The 9,079-nt window shown below is 45.0% G+C and overlaps 1 protein-coding gene across 1 annotated transcript in view; it reads left to right on the top strand.

Annotated features, from left to right (window-relative positions):
* The window catches only part of LOC104547942 (patatin-like phospholipase domain-containing protein 7), a gene marked incomplete at its 5' end in the record, with an annotated part of 45,400 nt that overhangs the window by 8,573 nt on the left and 27,748 nt on the right, over window positions 1-9,079 (top strand). The window lies entirely within an intron of this gene.

Consider the following 9,079-nt stretch of genomic DNA (forward strand, 5'->3'; position numbering starts at 1 on the left):
TCACTGGCCATGTCTGTAGTGGAGGACTCTGTCTGTGCAGCTGGGGCAGGAATACAACATCAGCTGGCGAGGCCCAGTTGTCCCTGATGGCAGATACTGGTCTGTGACCCACCTGTACTGGGAAGTGGTCGTGGCAGACGTTTTGTGTACTGTGTGAGTGTGGGAACTGACCTAACATCTGAGTAGTGTTTCTTGAGAGATGTAAATCTTGTAAAGAGGGTGAAGTCTCTGGACCTTTCCAGTGTGCGTTCACAGCTCACTTTCTCTTGTCCAGTACCTTTTAAAATAAATTGTGTATCATTCAGAAGTGTCTGCAGTAGCCTGTAAGAGGCAATTCTGGTGATGCTCCCAGCAGAAGACAAAGGTGGTCTGGACTGGTGGCTGCACCATATTCGTTGAGTTACACGTGGTCAGTATTTAGGGATATCCTCCCAGGATCAGCGCTGCTTCTGGCTGAAGAGCTGTGTTGGCTTGGGTCTGTGTTTGGAGGAGCAGGTCTGTTCTGCTGGGCACGCTCACAAACTTTCTTTGTTTTTCTTTTCTGGGCTACCTCCTCAGGATAACTCACTAAAGGTAAAATGACATGGTTTGACAGGAGCAAAAGCTGTGATCTCTGGTGACTAATCGTGCTGGGATGAGGCCTTTGAGTGTGTGAATAGGGGTTTGTCAGGTTTGACACGTACAAGCATCCTCCTGCTCGTTTCCCTGCCTGCTTTCTCCAGCAGTGATCTGCAGCTCCCAGGTTAAAACAGCAGAGCCGCTCTTCTGCTTTCTGAAAGCGGTTTTGAGTGACAGTGGAGTGTATGGTCTGAACTACCTCCCTGTATGGCCACTGGTGCTCATTTTTGACATAACGTTTCATACTGGTTCAACTGGTTCTCTGGTGAGGAGAGAGGGAGGTTGATTCGGTGGATGGACTGGGACATGTTTGCTGTAGCAGTGCCATGTTTGCTAATGAGCCCCTGGGCACGGCTACAGAAATGCCCATATGGTTTCTGTCTAAGCCATAAGCCACTCTTGTGGATCCGTGTTATGACATGAATAATTTTGAAGACTTTTGTGACTCCGTGGACGTCATCTACTCCTTCCTACCCGCAGCACCCAGGCCCCACTGACTCACGCTGCCATTTGTTGGGTGAATCTCAATGCTCTGGCTGCCTTTGGAAAACATGGGGGAGGATTTGTAAAGATTGCCAAGATTAATGTAGCCGTTCTTTGCAGAGGGCATTAGTAAAACGACATTTTTCCTTTTAAAAAGATTTGTTTATCCCCTTCTGCAGGATCTGTTATAAACCCTTAAAAGTCTGCTGTAGGGTTGGGTTTTTTTTTCTCCTGAAAGTAAATTAATTGGAGGGTTCTAGGTGTTTGAAGAGAATGAGATTAGCAGTTGGTAACTGGTATTTTGGTCAACTGGTGGCATGTTCCTCCCTGAAACCCTTTCAAGATCTCCCCTTGTCATTTGGAACTGTGGGCACTAACAAAATGCAGTTCTTGTGGTCGATGTAATTTTGTTTACTGCCTTGATTTCAGAACCTTAAAACTGCTGTGTGTCATACACAGATGAATAGCTGCCATTTCCGCTTTCGGAAGACAAGCGCTGAAAAATGAAGGATTTCAGACAAGATGTTGGTTTTCAAGCGTGTGCGTGCGCTCCCAAGGCTCAACTTGTGGCTCAAACTGTTTTGTTCCTTCCACTGACTCAATGGCATCTGTTTCTGAGGTCTGTCAATTCAGGGGGAGAACAACAGACTGGAAACTAAAGTTTGCCTTCCCTGGGTAGTTACTTGAAGAGCTGCTGAGGATGCTTATGGCAGGGGGGAACGATCCCTGCTCCCTGAGAGCCTTTCTGGGGGCTGCTGCTGACCCTATTGATAGGCAACTCTGGTTGCTGTATCTGGTCAGACCAAGTCAAAACTTGATCGAAGGTTTCCAGGTAGCTTTTGAAGGACAATGATGAATCTGTTAGATAATTCCCCCACATCTGAGATACAGTTGACCACCTCAAATACAGAAGTCCTGTTGCCCAGAGGCTATGATTTGACCCTTTTTGGGGAGGATCTGCTAATTCAGTGGTGCCATTGGTGCAGGAAGATGGAAACTTGTGGAGAAATGTAGAAACGTTAATTTTGTGATGCCATTACATGAGCTAAAGGGTAACTCTTCTAGTGTCCTTTCTACCGTGCCCAGGTGACCCCAGAGGAAATCAGAAAAGCCCACTGTGTGTTGATCGAGTGAAAGGTTTGTTCTTCACTAAGTTGTTTAAAACTCTTATAATAGTCTCCTATTCTTTTCATGATTTAGCTGCTGTACTTCTGGTCTTGGTTAACTGCTGCCAATTGTAGTTTTTACACTCATTATCTTGATCATTAACACATTGTTATCTGAGAAAGAGGATTCATTTCTTTGTTATGCCTATTGTATGTATCCCTATTATATTGGGCAAACTGGCCCAGGCTTTGACATTTAGCGTTGTCCCTACCACTGCTGATGAGACTGAGGCATTATTCAGTATTTTCTTTTTACAGCCTACAGAATAGGCTGTCCCAGATGGGTTACAGGATCACAACTCCAAGGATCTGTTGAGATGGATGTGCTTTGCTTTCTGCGTTGTTGGAAGGACACTGGTGGGTGAGGAGAAAGGAAAACAACAGAGCCATCTTGTAGGATAGTCTCCTGCTGGGAAAAGTTATTTGTATACTGCCTGGTTTTGTCAAATGTCTGGAGGAGATTGAACCTTCTATGCAAGTAGCTTTTTATGCAAGTGAGCACTTTGTCTTAATTGGGTTCCTGAGGAATGGCTGCGGTGTTGGGAAGATGACAAAATGCCAGGCTGTTCTTAGGGGCCTCGGTGACAGCTGTTGAGTGTGCAATATTTTTAAAAGCTGAGGCTTCACGTAGTTTATAGCTGGACTTACTGGGAGCCACCTGCCTCAAACTGTTGGCTGCAGGGTCTTACCAGCGAACCAGCTGGCTTTCAGAAATGCCCTGCTGAGTGGGAGCGTTGCAGCATTGCTTTGGTTAATTCAAGATCCTCTTGGCTTCTCTTTAACACCCAGAATGCCCCTTCTTGTTAGTAGGATTATAGCCACTCATTTTGGAGTAGAAAAATAGTAAAACAAGGGCAGAAAGGCATTGTGTGCTAAGACTTTCTTTTAATGCAAGGCAGCAGATGTGATAAATAGCAGAGAAAGAATCCTCATCTGCCAGTTCTGCTGTAGAAGAAATCATGCTTTACATTCTAGAAATAATAGGTATTTTAAGTATTTTTAGATGTTAAGCTGTTCATCTCATCAGTACAGTTGAATGTGAGTGGCTTTTTTCTCTCTAAGCAGTTGAAAACCAAGAAGAATCTGTGAATGGCTTACGATTCCCTTAGGGATTTGGAGCATTGTCCTTCTGAAACATAACACTAGCTGTTAGAAATCTTTAATTGCCGAGTAATCCTGAAAGGAAACACACCAGGATCGGGATTACATTTGTCAGGCTTTTGTTCTTTATCAGCATTAATGCTGTCATGCGCCTCCATCTTTCACCAGGGCTGGATGCCATCGTACCCTCACGACCGTGCTGATGCTGGGCAAGTCCTGCTCTGTCGAGGATGGTTGACTTTGTCATTTTTAAGTGGTTTTTTTTGCCTATTACTTGCAGGTATTTTCTTCAGACCATGACTACTTCATTTGCTAAAGCTTTAAGCTGCTCAAACCATCTTTTGGGTTAACTCAGGTTAGCGGCGCCTCAGGCACGCTCTGTGCGCAGCCCGTATCTGTGGAAATTGGAGGCGGATGAGGTCCAAGAACTGTGCTGGGAGTTGTGCTTCTGAAAGGAGGTGTTTGCTTTCCATCCCTTCCACCGTCTGTCTTGGTAATACACTACTAAAAATTATTACTTGCCTAGCAGCATCTTAGGTGTGAAATTTTATTTAAAAAAAAAACCCCAACCAACTAAAACCAACAAAACAAAAACCCCAAACAAACCAAACCCGACCAAACCAAACCCAAAGCACCCAACAGCAAACGCTGCACCATTTACCAGCAGCGAAGCGAGACAGAGGAAGCTCTGAGAAATGAGTTCACATTTGCACAGCTGAATGGGTGTCAGACTGAAATTAGAAGCTCCGTGTCCTGATTTCCAAACCTGTCTTGAGGGTGTTCTTGGATTGAAGTTTCTAATCTGAGCCATACGAACCCCGGTTTCCTACGAGCATCTTCACTGACGGTGTGAGCTGCTGAGTACTATTTTTGCAGTGCTTTTCTCTACAACAATTTTCCTTTTCTCTACAACAATTTTCCTTTTCTCTACAACAATTTTCCTTTTCTCTACAACAATTTTCCTTTTATCTTGATCTTCTAACAGCTGGTGAAAGTTGGAGACCGTTCATAACTGAAATGATGCTCTGATACGGTTTAGTGGGCTTGTCGCTGGCTGGAAAACCACCTGCACAGTTTTGACAGGATCTGGTGTTAAATTGTCTGGCATTAGTGCTTTGTGTGTAAGTCATTTGGCTCTGTAGCTGCCACAGATAAAACTGCAGACAGCTTTATCTCCTCAGCCAAATTCTTTTCAGAAAGTATTTGGATCTTTGATGACAGACAGTGATAATACTTGAGACCTGCTGGTTTCAGATAGGTGATTTCATGCATCAAACTGTCATTCCTCAAGCTATTTTGTGTCTCCCTCCTGCTTCCGGCTCAACTTCCTTGTGACATCATTGCTGGTGTCCAGCTGTTTACCGGCTCTTGACACAGCTTCTCATCCCCCTTCAGGAGTCTTCCACCTCCCTTGCCTTCTGCTCCTTTCTCCCATTTTGAGCAATGCTGCATTGAATTGGGTGGCTTGTGGATGGCAAGAGTTAATGTCGCAATCCTGTTAGCCTTTGCAAAGTGTGCAAGTTGTTAGCAAGAGACTGGTTTTTTCCATGATTATAACTTAATTTTTTTGCAAGCATCATTAATTAAGAGCCATTGAGTAAGAGAGAAGTATGAGACTTGTCCTCATCATGATGATGATGCTTGGAGTCCAGCAGGGAAGGATGGGGAAGGATGTTGCTAAAGCTCCAGCCAGGTTTGACGGTGATGTGATGTGAAGCTGAGTCAAAGACCATCAGATCTCTCCTTTCTTGGAAGGTGTTTGAGCAGTTCATCACGTTCTGTTACCTCTTCTTCCGTTGCTGAAGTTCAAGCATCATTTCACTGTAAAAGGAGTGTGCTGTGTGCTTGTCAGTGGCGTTGCACTTGCAGGTACTCTTTAAACAACCTGGATAAATTCGATGGACTGAGTTTTGTGTGTGTGTGTGTCTGCTTCAGACAACTTTTGATACTGTTTTCTGGTTTTGTTTTGACTGTAATTTTGGATTAGGGGAGCAAACCATGCATGCAACTTCCCATCTTTTCTATAGCCACACGTATATAGGAGTGGAACTTAAATACACGAGGTAGGACTGGGATCAGTTCCTTCCCCAGCTATAATCTTTCCCTTTGCTGTCCGTGAATGACGTTCGCTGCTGCAGCAGGACTGGCATTGCACTGCAAAATGCAGGCTCAGCCCTTTTGGGAGAACCAGTAGCGTGACTCCCACTGCCTTAATTGCAAAAGGTAGCAAGCCCAGTCTTACTTAATTTTTAGGTATATTTTATATATCCTGTTACATCTAGATGTACAAAATAAGACTTACATGTGTATGTATATCTAAGTTATATATATCTATGTACACGTACATATGTGTGTTTATATATATATATTAAAAAATGAGGGAGGTTTGGATTCTTCTTTCCGTGCTGGATGCCCTCAGTCACGGGGTGAACTTGGCACAGGAAGGATTGCAGAAGGTGGTTGTTAGAACAACTTTCAAGAGTACATGGTGTACCGCATTCATCCGCTGGCACTGCTCCCACAAATAGCATCGATTTGCAGCTTGTCTGGTTCCTCTTCCCACTCATTCGTTGCTTCCAGCAGCGTCTCCTCCTTTGTCCTTTTCTGATACAAACAAGTTAATGTTTCAGATTCTTCCAAAACCGATGGCTGGAAGAAACACCTTTGAGATCAGCATGGTCTGTTTGCTGCTTCAGGTGCAAATGAGCTGAAGGAGGCTCTGGCAGCAACTTGTCTAAACCAGGAAAAGGTTGTTCTGTGTAGTGTTTGGTTGTCCTTCATGTAACATTATGTTACATCGCTGTCTTCAGTTGCAGCAGCAGCAGCATCCCCTGTCCTAGCCTAGCAAAAACACTCCTGTGATAACCCAAATGTTGCCCACCGAGGTACAGCTGTGCCGTGTGGTACCTGTGCATCTGCCTCGAGCCTGTCCCTTTCCTTGAGCCTCTGAAACTATCAGCAGATGTCAGTGTTGATGTTTCTTCTTCCCGTGCCTCCATGGATGCTCCATATTTCCTTGCATGGTGTGTTTGTGTTTCGTCCCTGTCCCTTGTGTTTCCCGCTGCCTTGTGATGGTCCTTCCCCAGCGCCTTTGGGTGAGCTGTTGGGTTTGTGTGGCGGGGTGGATGTTGTGTAAGGAGAGGGTGAGGAGGCGGTTTTTGGCACAAGGACCTCTGAGCTGTTTGTCTTTTCAGTGGGAAGCTGAGGTGTCTGTGCACGGGGTGGGCAGCGGCACCGCACCCCTGCATGGGATAGCCCTGCCCCCCGTTGATGCTGCTGGTGGAAGCTACGCTTGTGTTGAAGAGAAGAAAATGCCTTTTTACTACTTTTGACTCTGATCAGAGCTCTCACATTGCTTTGTCAGGTGTGATGCTGTTTTCATTGAAGCAGGGCTGGATGTGTCCTGACCCATCTCCCTGGTGCTCTCTTGTAGGTGGGTGTTTCTGGGCTGCTGTGGGTTGCCAAAGCCTCTTGTGTGAACGTGAAAACTTGAAGCCTACAAATATCAGGCTGATTGATGGGCGGTGACTGTGGCTTTCATGAACAAGGGTTTGGAAGAGAAGGATCTTAAACGACATAATTTGATATCCTTGGGGTCCTAACCTGCTTCCCAGGGTCTCGTAACTGGTGCTTTCATTTCTCCGTGTCCAGGAGGTGGCAGTGCAAGGGCCAAAACACGGAGTACCCGCGGTGTGGGGAAATTACTGCTTTTTGTGAGCTGGTAGCATGGAAAAGATTGATGTGAAAGGAGGAAGTATGATACAGGAGAGAATAAAAGAGCCTGGGATGGAATAGTAGCGATGGAGGAGGAGCTGAAGGCAGGATATTGTGGCAGTAAGTGTGGATGGGAAGGGAATGCACAGGAGGAGCTGCAAAAGCGCTGATGGTTGGAGGTCAGGGAGGATGGACCCATGACCATAAACACGATCCGGTTGACTTGTGTCACTAAAACAGGCTGGACCTGTGTGCTGTTGCTCTGAAATGTGAAAACTCGCTTGGAAAGAAATAATCTACACAAAGTATATTTAAAAGTTACTTGAATTTTACTGTTTGTCACCCAATAAGTTGTTACAGTGAGGCTGGATCTGTACGGAGAAGCACTGTTGTATCAGACCAGTGGGCTGACCAACATCAACCAGCCCCAGTTGTGCTGAAGTCCTCCGTGAAGTCTCAGAGGTGCTTATTAAAGCTGAGCATGAGAAAAGCTGTGCTTATTGCACCAGGGCACTGCACACACTTAAAGTTAACAAAGTGATTTGTTGGATGTGGCTCAAAAAGGAATTTGGAGCAATTAGACCGACTTGCAGATGACGACAATTGGTAGATTTTACTTTCCAACTGTAATTTGGAAAGCTGTACGAATAATAAGAATAACTGTCAGGAATGACTTGAAAATGAAGTCAAAAGAGGTCATGAGAATATAAATTGCTTTTCCCCCCTCCTTTTAAAAGACTTACTAACGCTTTTTTTTTGTAAAAAGACTTGTAAGCCGGGTTTGTGCAGCATGGGCCTTGTCCGTGATGGATGCATCCTACCTATGTTTGTCACTATTTAATACTGAACTAGGAGAAGATGTGAGAAACCAAAAAGTCTTTTGCTATATATGAACTTGGAAAAATAAGATGACTTGTTCAAAAGGTTCACTGGACAGGGGAGCTAAAGGATATGAAAGTGGTTTGAGTGAAATGGTTTTACATACTCATGTTGCATGAAACATCTTTTCTTTTCTAATGAAGGAGAAAAAGCTCTGTATAGATGACATCTCAAACAGTTCATTAAGAATAAATACAAAGAAAAGTATAATTTACAGGGTAGAACTATGACCCAATGTTAGACTATGTTTTTAATCTCCAAAAAAGGAGACCTATTTGTTTTGGCAGATTCCCATGTGCAGAAAATATAAAACTAGAGCAAAGAAGGCTTTTTAACCACGGTGTAAAGATGAGAATGCAGTGAAGAATGAGAATAATCCTGCGAGGTCCAGATGTTCAACAAGAGCCCTCTTGCTTCCTGTGAAGAGGAAGTATTTTATAAATAGTTTGGGATAAGTAATAAAAACAGAGATTGGGAACTGAGATGATGATATCCAAGGGGAAAGCAAAATTGGAATTTCTTGGTGTACAGTGTCTGGAACCCAAGTGTTTTCCATGCTAGAATACCAGGGTGTATTCACATGAAAATATCAAAGCTGATGGCAAGACTTATCTAGGACCTGTGTATGGAGATCCAATTTCAGTGATCAGTTGGGAATTACAGTCAACAAATTCCCTGCAGTTGTGGGGGTCTGTAACACTGGTGATTCAGAAAATCACAGAATGTCAGGACTTGGAGTGGACCTGGAAAGCTCCCCCAGTGCAACCCCTGCCACAGCAGGATCACCAGAGCAGTCACACAGGAACACGGCCAGGGCTTTGGGTGTCTCCACACAAGGAGACTCCACAACCTCTCTGGGCAGCCTGGGCCATGCTCCATAACCCTCACACTGACAAAGTTTGGCCTCATCTTCAGCTTGAACCTCCTGTGCTCCAGCTTGGGACCATTGCCCCTTGTGCTGGCATTGGCCATCCCAGAGCAGAGCCTGGCTCCTTCCTCCTGACACTGCCCTTTCCCAATGGATCCCCAGGAATGAGGGCACCCCTCAGTCTCCTCTGCTCCAAGCTCCAGAGCCCCAGCTCCCTCAGCCGCTCCTCAGCAGGAGATGCTCCACTCCC

The sequence above is a fragment of the Mesitornis unicolor genome, unplaced genomic scaffold, assembly GCF_000695765.1.
Source record: "Mesitornis unicolor isolate BGI_N332 unplaced genomic scaffold, ASM69576v1 scaffold1521, whole genome shotgun sequence".
In the NCBI taxonomy this organism is placed as follows: Eukaryota; Metazoa; Chordata; class Aves; order Mesitornithiformes; family Mesitornithidae; genus Mesitornis; species Mesitornis unicolor.